The following is a 17894-nucleotide window of genomic DNA, read 5'->3' on the forward strand; positions in this document are numbered from 1 at the left end:
AGATTTCCAAGATTTGAAATCTTGATTTTCTTGATTCTTGAAATCGCTCAAAACAGCAAAATTGGACCAATATTCGGTTTCTTGATTTTCTTGAAAATAAGAAAGTGAATCTTGATTTTCTTTTTCCTTCGTATACGCATCTAAGGCCTTTGTGACTCATATCATTCCCCCTTCCTCAAAAAGATTCGTCCTCGAATCTGAAAAATCAAATGGTGATAAGTCAACCACATTGAAAGTAGAACTTGTAGTCCAAACATAAGCATAACAAAACAAGTATAACGCACGCGAATGGACAGATTCAGATTACCATGCAAACAAGCTAATTTACTCATCAATGCCTCGTCAAATATTCGAAACAAATATGGACATGTTTTAAGGCATTCAATCATCTCAAATTGTTTCCACAAACCATGAATAAATCGTGAGTAATAAATCAAATGGTAAACGTAATCATCACAAGTAGGTATTTGAAAATGTTCACACGGTTCACAGAGTTGCACAATCATACCATGCAGTAATCGACGGTCTATAGATTCACTCACAAATGCATTATCAAAAACAAGAATCTTTTTATCAACCATCAAAACAGATAGATCATCACTAAATAAAATAGGACAGTCAAGCACGTTTTGATCAAAGTGTTTTACAAAAATTAAATCATCAACATGATCTTTGTCACTATCTGAGGAGTACAAAAGTGTTTCAAAAGTTTCAAGCATCTTACCTTTATAAGCAGAAGAAAAAGGGTCAATTTTACCTTTTCCATTTAATACAAACCTTCGCTCATCGGGGGCATAGTGTAGTCGAAGCTCTGTTGTTGAGTTAACCTTTGTCAAATGGAACTCAAACTTCATGTACAACCACCTAAACTGTTCAAGACACGAATATAAATTGAAAACAAATTTGGCAAATTTCGTTACCTTATTCACCAAAACAGATTTGCACAAATTCGCGGATTTTACACAAGGCAAATCAAGAGAACAACAACTCACGCTTCCTTTCGTAATGACTTTATTAACCACAATCGAAGAATAACAATTAATCGGATCAAAATGAGGGGATCTTTTAAGAATTAAGTCACCAAAACTTTTATCAATAAATTTCAAATCTGCACGGGACTCGGTTGATAAAATTTCCTTACCTCGCTTACCTTCGGGCTCATGTAGTGTGATTTCATCTTTGCCTATGTTGATTGTATGAAAGCGTCCTTCATCGGAAAGGTATTGAAGTTGGAAGTTATCTTTAATATGTGGCCAATGGAAATGTTCTATCCCACGCAAATGTGGTAAACCTTTAGGAGCCTCACTAAAAACATCCTCATAATCCTGCGAAAAACATTGAAACAAACTAGGCAAATTTTCATTAATGTTAGATAGAGATAAATAATTTTGCCTAAACCTTACAAGGATACAAGGCTGTTCATTGAATAAGTTTCTCCGCACATCTTTTTTTGTTGCATTTAAATTTTTCACTCTATTTTTACCACTTGCAGATTCACTCACCTTTGGGCCATTTAAATTTTGACTTTTTTCACTACTAGCCTCTTTTCTTTTTGTCTTTTTTATTTGTCCTTTCTCCCTCACCCCCTCACAAAATTTCATCATTTTTAATTGATCTTTATATACATCACTGGGATTTAAAGGAGCAAGAGTGAATTTTCGGCCTTTAAACAGAAGAGAGTATCTATTAAGCTTGCCTTGGTGTGTAACATCCTGATCAAATTGCCAAGGCCGTCCAAGGAGCAAGTGTGCCGCATGCATTGGGACTACATCACACCAAACCTCATCCTCGTAATTCTCAAGCTTAAAAGTCATCAAGGACTATTTCGTAATTTTAACTTCTGAGCATTCATTAAGCCACTAAAGGTGATACAGCTTAGGGTGCTCGATACAAGGTAACTTTAAAGAATCCACCAAATAGCCGCTAACTACATTCGAACAATTCCCACTATCAATAATAAGTGAACATAAGTTACCTTTTATAAAACACCTAGAATGGAAAATATTGGTCCTTTGGTTATCACAATCGTCTCCCATTTGGATGTTAAGGGTGCGGCAGACTACCATTTTTTTTCCTTTTTTTTTTGAAATACCTGTAAAACAAATACTCAACACTCAAAAGAAAAATTAGCAATTAGTCACTCAAAAAGAAAAATCAAATTCTCAATGAGGTAGAATTCAGTCTTGTGAGTTCTTTAGTAGAGTCTATATCAACCAATTAGAAAGTGTATGAACCGAGACTACCAAAGGGTCCTAATTTGTAGTAAGATGCCAAAAACTGACGAGACACCAATTAATTTGTGTTGCACCGATGAAGAATTGTGCACACCTTAAAATCCTACTAACACAAGAAACAAGAAGGTGTTAGATAGTGTAAAGGAAGAATAAAAGCAAACAAATGAAAACCTACAGCTAAGAATCAATAAAATTTGCTGAAATAGAAAAACCTGAAAAACTGTGGAGTAACTTGACAACTTCGTTCGAGGTGTTCCCGATCTCCAAAAATCACAAAATTAAATCTAGAATGTCCGTAAATATTGAGTTTTTTATCTGGAAAGTTTGGGCAACAAACTCAACCCGCTGAATCTTTTTTTAAATTTTTATTGGATTTTGTATTTTTCAATATTTTTGACTTTTTTGACTGAATTTTTTACGGGAAATATTTTTTATATATACAATCACAGTGCCAAAAATATGTATATAAAATTTCAGATCAATCAGACAACGTTTACCCACTCAAATGAATTTTTTTCGAAAAATTTTTCTGGGTAAAACTGCTGTTTGTAGTTTAAAAAATAGAGATCAGTTTAGAAATCAACCAAGAACACCCAAAACGCCCAAAATCTGATACCAAATGATAGGGGGTTGCGCGCGGGCCAAGATCGAGTTGTCAAGTCACGAGAAACTCTTACGAAAACTCTAACTGTTTGGATCTGAAACGAAATAGAAAAACTTAATTAAAATCAATTAGATCTGGAAACTAAAAATCCCCAAATCAGTAAAGAACAGCCCAGAATCAAAACACTTATGAATAAATATTCTTGGAAGCCAAGAACACGAAATTAAGCCACAAGATTAACTTCCAATCAGCCAAAACTATCAAAGAACACAAACAGCAATTAAATTAAAAACTGATTGCAAAATCAACGGACACTAGTTCTAGGGATTGGACGGCAAGAAAAGGGGGATTTTTGTGAATCAAAAATGTTTCTTTATGTCCAAGGAAGTGCCGAATTAGATAGTGAAGTTTGGAATTACAGAAATGAAACAAGAACAATTAATCCCAAATTATTCAACAAAATGACACAAACAGAATTTAATAAAGAAGAATGAACATCAAAAGAATAAAGAAAGTCCTAAGAAGCCTTGAAATCTCGAAAGATTTTACAACTCCCTTCAAACGGCTCTAATCTTCCCTCGAATAAAGATCAATGGCAAGAAGAAGGCTGAAGATGGCTCCCACAATCAAAAAGATTCTTAAAACTACTTCTAAAGAAAACTCAAGAGAAAATTCTTGAAGAACTCAAAGATAATTTTCACTCAAAACAAATCTGAAATTTTCAATATAATTGTAATGTATAATGTAGGGTGGCTAGCCAAGCCATATATATAGGCCTCCTAACTACTTTCCTAGCTCTACTAGGAAAACTAACAAAAACCTAATTGTTGACTTTCAAAGGAATTTCGTCCAAGGCTTTTAAATGGGCCTTTTGGAGTGAATTTTTACATAGAAAGTTATTCATAAAGTCAAAAAATTAAAACTAAATATTTTAAAAAATTAAAACTTAAAAAATTGGGCCACTTTGACAATTTGGCCTCATTTTCAACTAAGTCTAGTTTAAACTTCTTGGTTGGGCTTGGAACATCTTATTGGGCCGTGTCTTCAAGAACTTGGGCTTTTAATCCGTTCTCTCCTGAAATTGGTTCGTTGATGCTTGTAAACGAGATCCAATGTGCCTTACTTGCAAGATCCGGTTTCTTGGACCAAGATTTGAAATCTTGATTTTATTGATTCTTGAAATCGCTCAAAATAGCAAAATTGGACTAAGATTCAGTTTCTTGATTTTCTTGAAAACAAGAAAGTGAATCTTGATTTTCTTTTTCCTTCATATACGCATCTAAGACCTTTGTGACTCGTATCAGCGCGCAACCCTCTATCACAAAGGGGTTTAATACACCATTAAAGGATGTTTTAAAGATCATTTTATACTCTTTAAATTCGGCAGCAACCCTTTTAGCTACCTGTTGTTTTGTTCTTTTAAAAAAAGAATAAATTCAGCATTCAAAACTTCTTTAAGGAGATGATGTCCATTCGGCTACCCATGGGACAACTCAAGAGTCAATTTCAAGCTTTCATTAAACATTTATTCAGCTGAATTGAAGAGAATTCAATGAAGAAGTTATTTGTTTCAAGAATGCCAAGAGTCTTGAATTTTAAATCAGCTTTTAGTTAGTACATTAAGTGAATGCTTAAGACTATTTGGCTACCTTATTTTAGCACTATAAATAGGTGCATTCAGATTTTGTATGTAACTTTTGATGAACTTTGAACGAAACTCTTTTCATTTGGTGAGAATTTCTTTTCTCCAACTTTGTTTAAAGACTTATTGGCTTATCTACAAAGCTAGTGGCGTCAACCCGTTCTTTGTTTTATCTTGAACTTATCACTTTCACAAGTATGGCGTTCAAACCCTATACCGAGGTTCTTATCTTATTAGATAGTGGGTTGAGGTTTTGATTGAATTTCATAAACAACTCATTAAACGTATAAGTTTTGGGTCGACTGATACGAGTCACAAAGGCCCAACTCAAGCTCAAGAACGTGATGGGCTCAAATTACCACAAGGCCCAATAACGAGGTCAAAGGCCAAGGAAATGTGTATAAAACTAAATGGAACTGTTCAAGACTTCATTAGCAAAGCCTTAGACGCATATACAAAGGAAAAAGAAAATCAAGATTCAATTTCTTGTTTTCAAGAAAATCAAGAAACCGAATCTTGGTCAAATTTTGCTGTTTTGAGTGATTTCTAGAATCAAGAAAATCAAGATTTCGAATCTTGGAAATCTTGGTGCAAGAAATCGAATCTTGCAATTAAGGCACATTGGATCTCAGTTACGAGCATCAACGAACCAATTTCGGGAGAGAATGGATTACAAGCCCAAGCTCTTGAAGATACGACCCAATAAGATGTTCCAAGTCCAACCAAGAAGTTTAAATTAGACTTAGCTGAAAATCAGGCCAAATTGTCAAAGTGGCCCAATTTGTTAAATTTTAATTCTTTAAATACTTAGTTTTAATTTTTAGACCTTATGAATAAATTTCTATGTAAAAATTCTATCTAAGAGGCCCATTTAAAGGCCTTGGACGAAATTCCCTTGATAGTCAACAATTATGTTTTTTTTAGTTTTCCTAGTAGGGCTAGGAAAGTAGTTAGAAGGCCTATATGTATGGCTTGCCCGGCCACCCTTAAGAAGATTACATTGAATATCACATTAGATTCAGATTTTTGTTGAGTGAAAATTCTCTTTGAGTTTCTCCAAGAATTTTCTCTTGAGTTTTCTGTAGAAGTAGTTTTAACAATCTTTTTGATTGTGGGAGCCATCTTCAACCTTCTTCTTGCCGTGTTTTTACATTGGAGGGTAGATTCGAGCCGTTTGAAGGGAGTTGTGAAATCGTTCTTGATTTCAAGTCTTCTTAGGACTTTCTTTATCTTTCTTTCAGTTTGTTCTTCTTTATTTATTTTTTTTATTTGTGCCGATTGGTTGATTAACTTGGTTTCATTGTTCTTGTTGCATTTTTAGCCATTTCAAGATTCAAGAATCTATTTTGCAGCATTCTTTGGAATCAACAAACATCCTTTATTCATAATTTTCAATCTTTCTTGCCGCCCAAGAATTCTATTTCTATTTCAACTTGGTTTTCTTGGTCTTGGAGTTTAATTTTCTGTTTTTTTGTGTTTTCGTTTCAGATCCAAGTGTCGATAGTTTTCGTAGGATTTTCCAGTGACTTGGGAACTCGATCTTGGTCCGCGCGCAACCCTCTATCATTTGGTATCGGATTTTCGGCGTTTTGGGTGTTCTTGGTTGATTTCTAAATTGATTTCCTTTAAAAAAAACAGCATATAGCAGTTTTACCCAGAAAAATTTTTGGAAAGAAATTCATTTAAGTGGGAAACGTTATCCGATTGGTCTAAAATTTTATATGCATATTTGTACCACTGTGATAGAATATAAAAAAATATTTCCCGCAAAAAAATTAGTAGAAAAAGTAAAAAAAAATAGAAAAAGATGAAATCAAATAAAAATTAAAAAAATACTCAGTGGGTTGATTTTAGTGCCGAAACTTTCTATATTAAATGTACAATATTTAAGGATATTCCAGTTTAAATTTCATCATTTTTGGAGATTAGGAACACCTCGAACGAAGTTGTCAAGTTACTCCGCAATTTTTTTTCGGGTTTTTGGGTATCAGCAATTTTTATTGATTCTTAGCTGTAGGTTTTCATTTGTTTTGCTTTTATTCTTCATTTAAACTATCTAACACCTTCTTTTTTCTTGTGTTAGTAGGATTTAAAAGTGTGCACAATTCTTCCTCAGTGCGACACAAATCAATTGGTGTCTCGTCACTTTTTGGACTTCTAGTGCAATTAGGATTCTTTCGTAGTTACGGTTCATACATTTTCTAATTGATTGATATAGACTCTACTAAAGAACTGTAACAGCCCAAAATTGACCCTAGTCGGGAAGTGGTTTCGGGACCACAAAACCGAGTCATAAAAATAATTAATTTCCATATTATGTGTGTACATGAGTATGTGGAAGTTTCATTCTCCAATTTTGCCAATTGTATGAGAAATTATTAAATAGGGATCGATATGAGACATGGTGAAAATATGATAGGCTAATTTAAAATGGTCTATTAATGCATGTTGTGAAAATGATGGGTTTGCATGTCAAATTACCCAAAATTTGAGCTAGTGGTTGGCCATGCTATGGGTGGAAACATGTTGGGAACATGTTGGCCTAGTGAGGTATGTAGGAAAAAATAAAATAAGGAGTATGGGTAATAAAGAAAGGAAAAACAAAAAAATGAGTGGTTGTTTCCCCCCCCCATTGCCGTGAGCTAAAGAAAGGAAAAGAAAAACTTGTTCATCCTTTTTCATCCTCTTTTGACCGAAAATTCTAAGGGAGGAGGAAGGAGTTCTTGCTTCATGTTTGGTTTGGAAGAGAATTAAGAGAAAGTTTGGCCATGCATGTAACTAGATTGAGGTATGTTTGATATTATTCTTTGAGATTCATGTATATTTTAAGTTGTAAGTTTGAAATCTACCTAGCCATGGTTCAAACTTTGTTAAATGATGGAGATGATATTCGGCCATGCATGTTACATTCTTGGTTGGTATTTTGATGTTTGATGTTGTGGTGATGAAGCATGAAGATGAGTTAAGATTCGGCCTAGGTGGAGTTTGTGTTAATGCCATTGCATGCTAAATATGAAGCTTGTTAATGATGCATGTGATGGTGGATTGATGATTCTTGAATCTCTTTTTTTTTAGCATTTTTGAGTGAGCACATATGTGCATTGGTTGCTAGATGGGGAAGAATCGGCTAGCAAGTTGTGTGCTAAGGCCGAATATAATTTTTGTAGGTTAATGAGTAATGCATGTGCTAAATTGATGGAAAGGGAGAGGATGCTTTACTAGTGTATAAATGATATAAAGATTTTAGAAATTATTTTTTCTTAGGTGTATGTATGATTAGGTATATTCGGCCATATGAGTAAAAATATAGATGATGTTAAATTTGATTATGTATAATGGGCCATATAGGGTACACATTGTGATATTAACTTTGATTCTCCATAATTGATCAAGTGGGTGATTAGTAAGGGTGATTGCCGAATATACTAACATACATATGCTTGTGTCATTGGATTGTAAATATTTAGCAAGGCGGTTAAACTAGTTGATTTATTGATTAATCTCAAGGAGTTAAAGGAGGAGAATCGAGCAAAGGCAAAGAAAAGATCATCGAGTAGCCGAGTTGGAACCATCTTACCCAACACAAGTAAGTCATTAAGCATATCTTTGGTATTGATTTAAAGGATCGTAATACCTATACCATTGTGTTTAATGAGATGAAATGTATACAAATGTATATGTAAGTAGAGATGAAATTTGTCGAATGTAAAAAGGAAGTGAAGCCTATTGAGTGGCTGGTTTTCGGCACTAAGTGTGCGGGCAATAAGTGTTCACGGTCATGAGATTGGCACTAAGTGTGCGGGTTTAAATTGTACAGCACTAAGTGTGCGAGTTTAAAGTACATGGCACTAAGTGTGCGTGGTTGATTATTAAGCACTATGTGTGCGAACCCAATATATATTTTCTATAAATTATTTACATTAAGGGTGCGACCTTACCGAGTCGATTTTGGACAGCGGAAAAGGTAAGTGTGCGAACTTGAAATGCATGGCACTAAGTGTGTGAGTTTAAAGTGCATGGCACTAAGTGTGCGCGGTTGATTATTAAGCACTATGTGTGCGAACCCAATATATATTTTCTATAAATTATTTACATGAAGGGTGCGACTTTACCGAGTCAATTTTGGACAGCGGAAAAGGTAAGTACCTTGAGTTCATGGCTAATAGGCGCTATGTTTATATTTGGAGTTGAGCTTGGTAAGTTTTGAACCTATGTGACGATTATAGTTGAAGTCACGTACATAAGGTTCATTGTGGAATAGGTGAAAGTTCGTTTAATTGTATGATTATAACGAAAATAAAATGATGTATGAAAGGCCAATGTAGGACTTGGTATGAGATTGAACCATAGGGTTTAAGGAACTATGGTATAGTTTGGTATGGATGGAGTACTTAACCTCATTTCATTGTTTCCTGTTGTGATAATTTTATTAATGGATGGTTGTGGAATGCTTATGGCTTACTAAGTTATATACTCATTCGGTGTTTGCTTGTCACCTATTCTAGGTTTCTTGGACTCGTCTCTTTTTGCGTGATCGTGCCGTCGTCGAAGTCATCACACCGGCTAGCAAGTTTTGGTACTTTCTTCTTAGTCGGCTTAGGAGAACATTTCGGCATGTATAGGCTATAATGTTGTGTTTGAACTTTGGTATGTAAACTTTTAGCCATGCGAAAATGGCATAAATGTTCGGTTGGGTTTGGTTTCATAACGTTAGGTCGTAAATCTTGATAATTCGACCTTTTTATGCCATATGTCATGGTTGATTATTTTGGTGTTAAAATTCATGATATGGCAATAGTGTAGTAGGGGGATGTTTGACAATGATTAGCCTTTGGCATGGCTAGTCATGATCATAATTTGTGATATGTATGACGAATTACTAGTTAGATCAAGGAGAAATCACGAAATGGGCATAGTTGCTTTCGTAACAGATGCTGGCAGCAGCAGTGACGTGAGATTGAAAAATCACTAAAAATAGTAGGAGTGGAATAAATTGATGAATAAATTATGTATTCGAAGCTTGATGAGTCTATTTTCATATAGAAGCAACGAAAGGATCATATGGACAGTATGTTAAGAGATATTCAGGTTCTCGTGAGACAGGGCCAGAACGGTTTCTGGATTCCCTGTTCCGACTTTGGAAATTCATTATAAATTAACCAGAGACAATTAGGAGTCATACCATATATGGATAGATTCCTCTCTGAGTATAGTTTCTATAGAAACAAACGGCATCAGTATTGAAGCTCTGTGCAGGGAGATATCCAGGTCGTAATGCGCAAAGGTCAGTGTAGTCGATCCCTGTAACATGGGACACTTTGACTAATAAACTGTACTAATTGGCCCGACCAAAAATTCTAGAAAAAAATATGTCGATGGCCATATGAGTCTAGTTTCAGGGAAAAATCACAAAACTGATTTTCGAGTTGTGAAACTCAAGATATGATTTTTAAAGCGACTAGTACGCAGATTGTCAGTGTCTGAGAAATATTTTTATAAAGGGTTTAAAGTCTGTTAACATCTCGTGTTCGACTCCGGTGTCGGTCTCGGGTTCGGGGTGTTACATTTGATTGGTATCAGAGCTATGGTTTAGTCGGTTCTAGGACTACCATAGCACGTATGAGTCTAGCTATACATGCCGAATGTTAATGTTTAACTGTGTGATGACTTCTGACGGTTAAAATTTATGTTTTGATTAGTAAATGGATCCCGGTGTAGAGAGAACCTTGGCGGATGACATTGAAAGTGTAGCGGCTGCTCTTGCACAAGGGACACCACCTGTTGAACCTCAGTCATCTGCGGATAATCAAGGTGAGGGGGCTAAACAAGCCTTCTTTACCATGATGAATGAGTGGGTCGCGCAGTATGCCCGAACCAATCCGGCTGTCCAACAATTCCCGAATTTGAATAATCCACCCCCGGAGCCAGTAATGCCATCAGTTACTGATCCTGTGAGGCTGAGTAAGCCCCCTGTAGACTTGATTAGGAAGCGCGGGGCTGAGGAGTTCAGGGCCATAGTTACTGATGATGCTGAAAGGGCCGAGTTCTGGCTTGATAACACCATTCGGGTGTTTGATGAACTATCATGCACACCCGATGAATGTCTAAAGTGTGCTATATCCTTGTTGCGGGACTCAGCCTACTATTGGTGGAGGACCCTGATTTCCATAGTCCCAAACGAACGAGTAACTTGGGACTTCTTTCAGACGGAATTTCGAAAGAAATATATTAGTTAATGGTTCATTGATCAAAAGCGTAAGGAATTCTTGGAACTCAAGCAAGGCCGTATGACAGTATCTGAATACGAACATGAATTCGTAAGACTCAGTAGGTATGCCCGGGAGTGTGTAGCTGATGAGGTTGCTATGTGCAAAAGATTCGAAGAAGGATTGAATGAAGATTTAAAGCTACTAATGGGTATTTTGGAAATAAAAGAATTCGTAACACTAGTCGAACGAGCCTGCAAGGGGAAGAACTTGGAAAGGAGAAGAAGAAGGCTGAATTTGAAGCTAGAGACTATCGTAAAAGATCGACGGGTAAAGCTCCGTTCTCAGCCGTAAAGAAGTTCAGGGAGGACACTAATAAGTCGAGGACGACTGCGGGAATTTCCATCAGAGCAAGACCATCGACGGACTCCTGAGCTACTTCGGTAGCTAGTGTGGGCAGTAATCGTCTAGAGAAACTGAATGTCCCCAATGTGGAAGACGACACATAGGTGAATGTTGGGGTAAGTCTATTAACAGGGCCTGTTACGGATGCGATTCGAAGGACCACTTCATTAGAGATTGCACGGAGCTTGATGAGAAGAATAAGATTCAAGGTGCAAGACCTAGTGGAGTGACAACTAGAGGTAGACCACCGAGAATTTTAGGAGGTAGGGGTGGTAGTCAGAGAGGGACCTCTGATACGGCTGTTCGAGCCGAGAACCGTACTCCTGCTAGAGCATATGCCATTCGCGCACGAGAGGAGGCATCCTCCCTGACTCATCACTGGTACCTTCACTCTCTTTGATACTAATGTGATTGATTGATTGACCCTGGCTCTACTCATTCATATGTATGCGAAACCTTAGCATCCAGTAAGACTCTACCTGTTGAGTCTACTGAGTTCGTAATTCGGGTGTCAAATCCCTTGGGTCGTTACGTGCTTGTCGACAAAGTGTGTAAGAGATGTCCCCTAGTAATTCGAGGTTCTTGTTTTCCGGCGGACTTGATGCTTTTGCCGTTTGATGAATTTGATGTTATTCTTGGTTTGGATTGGCTGACCGCGCATGATGTGGTTGTGAATTGCAAAAGCAAGACTATTGATTTGAGGTGCGCAAATAACGAGGTAATCCGAGTTGAGTCAACGAATTTGGAGGGGTTGCCAGCTGTAATATCAGCAATGTTGGCCCAGAAATATGTAAGAAAAGGGTGCGAAGCATACCTTGCGTATGTACTTGATGACAAAGAATTAGAAAAGAAACCCGAATCTGTGCCGGTGGTTTGTGAATACCCGGATGTTTTTCCTGAAGAATTACTGGGTTTACCACCTGTTCGGGAGGTAGAGTTTGGTATTGAGCTTGTACCTGGGACTACGCCGATTTCGATAGCTCCGTATCGTATGGCACCAACCGAGTTAAAAGAGTTGAAAGCTCAGTTGCAAGAATTGACGGATAGAGGTTTTGCTCGTCCAAGTTTCTCACCTTGGGGTGCACCAGTATTGTTCGTGAAAAAGAAGGACGGAACCATGAGGTTGTGCATTGACTATCGTCAACTGAATAAAGTGACGATAAAGAACAAATATCCGTTGCCACGCATCGATGATTTGTTCGACCAACTGAAGGGAGCCTCAGTGTTCTCAAAAATAGATTTGATATCGGGCTATTATCAGTTGCGAATTCGAGATTCGGACATACCCAAAACTGCTTTCAGAACGAGGTACGGTCACTACGAGTTCTTAGTGATGCCGTTTGGGCTCACAATGCCCCTGCGGTATTTATGGATTTGATGAATCGGATCTTCAGACCATATTTGGATCGGTTCGTAGTTGTGTTCATTGATGACATCTTGGTCTATTCAAGAGATGAGATCGAACATGCTGAACACTTGAGATTAGTGTTGCAAGTTTTGCGGGATAAGAAGTTATATGCTAAGTTCAGTAAGTGTGAGTTCTGGTTAAGAGAGGTTAGCTTCTTGGGTCATGTGGTATCCGCATCGGGTATTCGAGTTGACCCGAACAAAATCTCAGCCATACTTAACTGGAAACCTCCGAGAAATATTACTGAGGTTCGGAGCTTTTTGGGACTCGCCGGTTATTACCGACGATTTGTCAAAGGTTTCTCGATGATAGCCACACCAATGAGAAGCTACTTCAAAAGGATGCTAAGTTCGAATGGACGGAGAAATGTCAGAAAGGCTTCGATCAACTGAAAACTCATTTGACTGAAGCTCCAATTTTAGTGCAACCCGAATCAGGAAAGAATTTGTCATTTATAGTGACGCATCCCTACTCGGGTTGGGTTGCGTATTGATGCAAGAAGGCCGAGTTGTGGCCTATGCGTCGAGACAATTGAAGCCACACGAGAGAAATTATCCAACCCATGATCTCGAACTAGCCGCCATCGTATTCGCTTTGGAAATATGGCGACATTACTGTTTGGCGAAAAGTGCCATGTATTTTCGGATCACAAAAGTCTCAAATATTTGATGACTCAAAGAGACTTAAATCTGGACAAAGACGTTGGCTTGAGTTGTTGAAAGATTACGAGCTTGTCATTGATTACCACCCGGGAAAGGCTAATGTGGTTGCGGACGCCTTAAGCCGGAAATCGCTGTTTGCTTTACGAGCGATGAATGTGCACTTGTCTGTTCTACCCGACAATGTGTTAGTAGCTGAATTAAAGGCCAAACCATCATTGATTCATCAAATTCGTGAAGCTCAGAAAGTCGACGATGAATTGGTTGCAAAACGGGCTGAATGTATTCCGAATATGGAATCCGAATTTCAAATTGATGATGACGATTGTTTGAGGTTCAGAAGTCGGTTGTGTGTTCCAAGAAATTCAGAACTCATTTCGATGATTCTGAATGAAGCTCATTGTAGCCGAATGTCAATTCACCCGGGGAGTACGAAAATGTACAACGATTTGAAACGACGGTTTTGTGGCATGGTATGAAACGGGACATCTCCGACTTTGTTTCGAGATGTTTAATATGTCAACAAGTGAAAGCGGAACATCAAGTGCCTTCAGGATTACTTCAGCCGATCATGATACCCGAGTGGAAATGGGATCGAGTCACAATGGACTTTGTGTCCGGACTACCATTGTCAACAAGTAAGAAGGATGCGATTTGGGTTGTTGTTGATAGACTGACTAAGTCGCTCACTTTATCCCCGTGCGTACGGATTTTTCATTGGATAAACTAGCCGAATTGTATGTTTCTCAGATTGTGAGATTACATGGAGTACCTATTTCTATCGTGTCGGATAGAGATCGAGATTCACCTCGCGATTTTGGAAGAAATTGCAAGAAGCTTTGGGTACCAAGCTGCATTTTAGCACCGCTTTTCATCCCCAAACCGATGGTCAATCCGAGCGGATAATTCAGATACTCGAGGATATGCTGAGATGCTGCATCCTTGAGTTTAGTGGTTCATGGGAACGGTATGTACCTTTGATTGAATTCGCTTACAACAATAGTTTTCAATCAAGTATTAAGATGGCACCTTACGAGGCTTTGTACGGTCGTAAATGCCGTACACCATTGTTTTGGACCGAGCTCGGTGAAAGTAAAATTTTCGGAGTTGATTTGATTAAAGATGCCGAACAGAAAGTAAAGGTAATCCGTGAAAGTCTGAAGGCAGCCACAGATCGTCAGAAATCGTATGCGGACTTGAAACAAAGGACATTGAATATCAGGTGGGAGATAAAGTGTTCCTTAAAGTTTTGCCTTGGAAAAAGGTACTCAGGTTTGGCCGTAAGGGCAAGTTGAGCCCGAGATTCATTGGGCCGTACGAAATCTCCGAACGAGTTGGTCCGGTTGCGTATAGATTGATTTTGCCCCTAGCTTGAAAAGATTCACGACGTCTTTCATGTTTCGATGCTTCGACGCTATCGATCTGATCCATCGCATATAATTAGCCCATCAGAGGTTGAAATTCAAGCGATATGAGTTATGAAGAAGAACCGATACGTATCCTAGCTCGTGAAGTGAAGGAGTTGCGAAACAAAAGGGTTCCGTTAGTGAAGGTGTTATGGCTCAAACATGGGATCGAGGAAGCTACTTGGGAAACCGAGAGCTCGATGAAAGAACGATACCCAAACCTATTTACCGGTAAGATTTTCGGGACGAAAATTTCTTAAGTGGGGGAGAGTTGTAACAGCCCAAAATTGACCCTAGTCGGGAAGTGGTTTCGGGACCACAAAACCGAGTCATAAAAATAATTAATTTCCATATTATGTGTGTACATGAGTATGTGGAAGTTTCATTCTCCAATTTTGCCAATTGTATGAGAAATTATTAAATAGGGATCGATATGAGACATGGTGAAAATATGATAGGCTAATTTAAAATGGTCTATTAATGCATGTTGTGAAAATGATGGGTTTGCATGTCAAATTACCCAAAATTTGAGCTAGTGGTTGGCCATGCTATGGGTGGAAACATGTTGGGAACATGTTGGCCTAGTGAGGTATGTAGGAAAAAAATAAAATAAGGAGTATGGGTAATAAGAAAGGAAAAACAAAAAATGAGTGGTTGTTTCCCCCCCCCATTGCCGTGAGCTAAAGAAAGGAAAAGAAAAACTTGTTCATCCTTTTCATCCTCTTTTGACCGAAAATTCTAAGGGAGGAGGAAGGAGTTCTTGCTTCATGTTTGGTTTGGAAGAGAATTAGGAGGAAGTTTGGCCATGCATGTAACTAGATTGAGGTATGTTTGATATTATTCTTTGAGATTCATGTATATTTTAAGTTGTAAGTTTGAAATCTACCTAGCCATGGTTCAAACTTTGTTAAATGATGGAGATGATATTCGGCCATGCATGTTACATTCTTGGTTGGTATTTTGATGTTTGATGTTGTGGTGATGAGGCATGAAGATGAGTTAAGATTCGGCCTAGGTGGAGTTTGTGTTAATGCCATTGCATGCTAAATATGAAGCTTGTTAATGATGCATGTGATGGTGGATTGATGATTCTTGAATCTCTTTTTTTTTAGCATTTTTGAGTGAGCACATATGTGCATTGGTTGCTAGATGGGAAGAATCGGCTAGCAAGTTGTGTGCTAAGGCCGAATATAATTTTGTAGGTTAATGAGTAATGCATGTGCTAAATTGATGGAAAGGGAGAGGATGCTTTACTAGTGTATAAATGATATAAAGATTTTAGAAATTATTTTTGCTTAGGTGTATGTATGATTAGGTATATTCGGCCATATGAGTAAAATATAGATGATGTTAATTTGATTATGTATAATGGGCCATATAGGGTACACATTGTGATATTAACTTTGATTCTCCATAATTGATCAAGTGGGTGATTAGTAAGGGTGATTCCGAATATACTAAATACATATGCATGTGTATTGGATTGTAAATATTTAGCAAGGCGGTTAAACTAGTTGATTTATTGATTAAGCTCAAGGAGTTAAAGGAGGAGAATCGAGCAAAGGCAAAGAAAAGATCATCGAGTAGCCGAGTTGGAACCATCTTACCCAACACAAGTAAGTCATTAAGCATATCTTTGGTATTGATTTAAAGGATCGTAATACCTATACCATTGTGTTTAATGAGATGAAATGTATACAAATGTATATGTAAGTAGAGATGAAATTTGTCGAATGTAAAAAGGAAGTGAAGCCTATTGAGTGGCTGGTTTTCGGCACTAAGTGTGCGGCATAAGTGTTCACGTCATGAGATTGGCACTAAGTTGCGGTTTAAATTGTACAGCACTAAGTGTGCGAGTTTAAAGTACATGGCACTAAGTGTGCGTGGTTGATTATTAAGCACTATGTGTGCGAACCCAATATATTTTCTATAAATTATTTACATTAAGGGTGCGACCTTACCGAGTCGATTTTGGACAGCGGAAAAGGTAAGTGTGCGAACTTGAAATGCATGGCACTAAGTGTGTGAGTTTAAAGTGCATGGCACTAAGTGTGCGCGGTTGATTATTAAGCACTATGTGTGCGAACCCAATATATATTTTCTATAAATTATTTACATGAAGGGTGCGACTTTACCGAGTCAATTTTGGACAGCGGAAAAGGTAAGTACCTTGAGTTCATGGCTAATAGGCGCTATGTTTATATTTGGAGTTGAGCTTGGTAAGTTTTGAACCTATGTGACGATTATAGTTGAAGTCACGTACATAAGGTTCATTGTGGAATAGGTGAAAGTTCGTTTAATTGTATGATTATAACGAAAATAAAATGATGTATGAAAGGCCAATGTAGGACTTGGTATGAGATTGAACCATAGGGTTTAAGGAACTATGGTATAGTTTGGTATGGATGGAGTACTTAACCTCATTTCATTGTTTCCTGTTGTGATAATTTTATTAATGGATGGTTGTGGAATGCTTATGGCTTACTAGTTATATACTCATTCGGTGTTTGCTTGTCACCTATTCTAGGTTTCTTGGACTCGTCTCTTTTTGCGTGATCGTGCCGTCGTCGAAGTCATCACACCGGCTAGCAAGTTTTGGTACTTTCTTCTTAGTCGGCTTAGGAGAACATTTCGGCATGTATAGGCTATAATGTTGTGTTTGAACTTTGGTATGTAAACTTTTAGCCATGCGAAAATGGCATAAATGTTCGGTTGGGTTTGGTTTCATAACGTTAGGTCGTAAATCTTGATAATTCGACCTTTTTATGCCATATGTCATGGTTGATTATTTTGGTGTTAAAATTCATGATATGGCAATAGTGTAGTAGGGGATGTTTGACAATGATTAGCCTTTGGCATGGCTAGTCATGATCATAATTTGTGATATGTATGACGAATTACTAGTTAGATCAAGGAGAAATCACGAAATGGGCATAGTTGCTTTCGTAACAGATGCTGGCAGCAGCAGTGACGTGAGATTGAAAAATCACTAAAAATAGTAGGAGTGGAATAAATTGATGAATAAATTATGTATTCGAAGCTCGATGGTCTATTTTCATATAGAAGCAACGAAAAGATCATATGGACAGTATGTTAAGAGATATTCAGGTTCTCATGAGACAGGGCCAGAAGGTTTCTGGATTCCCTGTTCCGACTTTGGAAATTCATTATAAATTAACCAGAGACAATTAGGAGTTATACCATATATGGATAGATTCCTCTCTGAGTCTAGTTCTATAGAAACAAACGGTATCAGTATTGAGCTCTGTGCAGGGAATATCAGGTCGTAATGCGCATATTAGGTCTGTAACATGATTTGATACGTACTAT

The sequence above is a fragment of the Gossypium hirsutum genome, chromosome D03, assembly GCF_007990345.1.
Source record: "Gossypium hirsutum isolate 1008001.06 chromosome D03, Gossypium_hirsutum_v2.1, whole genome shotgun sequence".
Classification (NCBI taxonomy): Eukaryota; Viridiplantae; Streptophyta; class Magnoliopsida; order Malvales; family Malvaceae; genus Gossypium; species Gossypium hirsutum.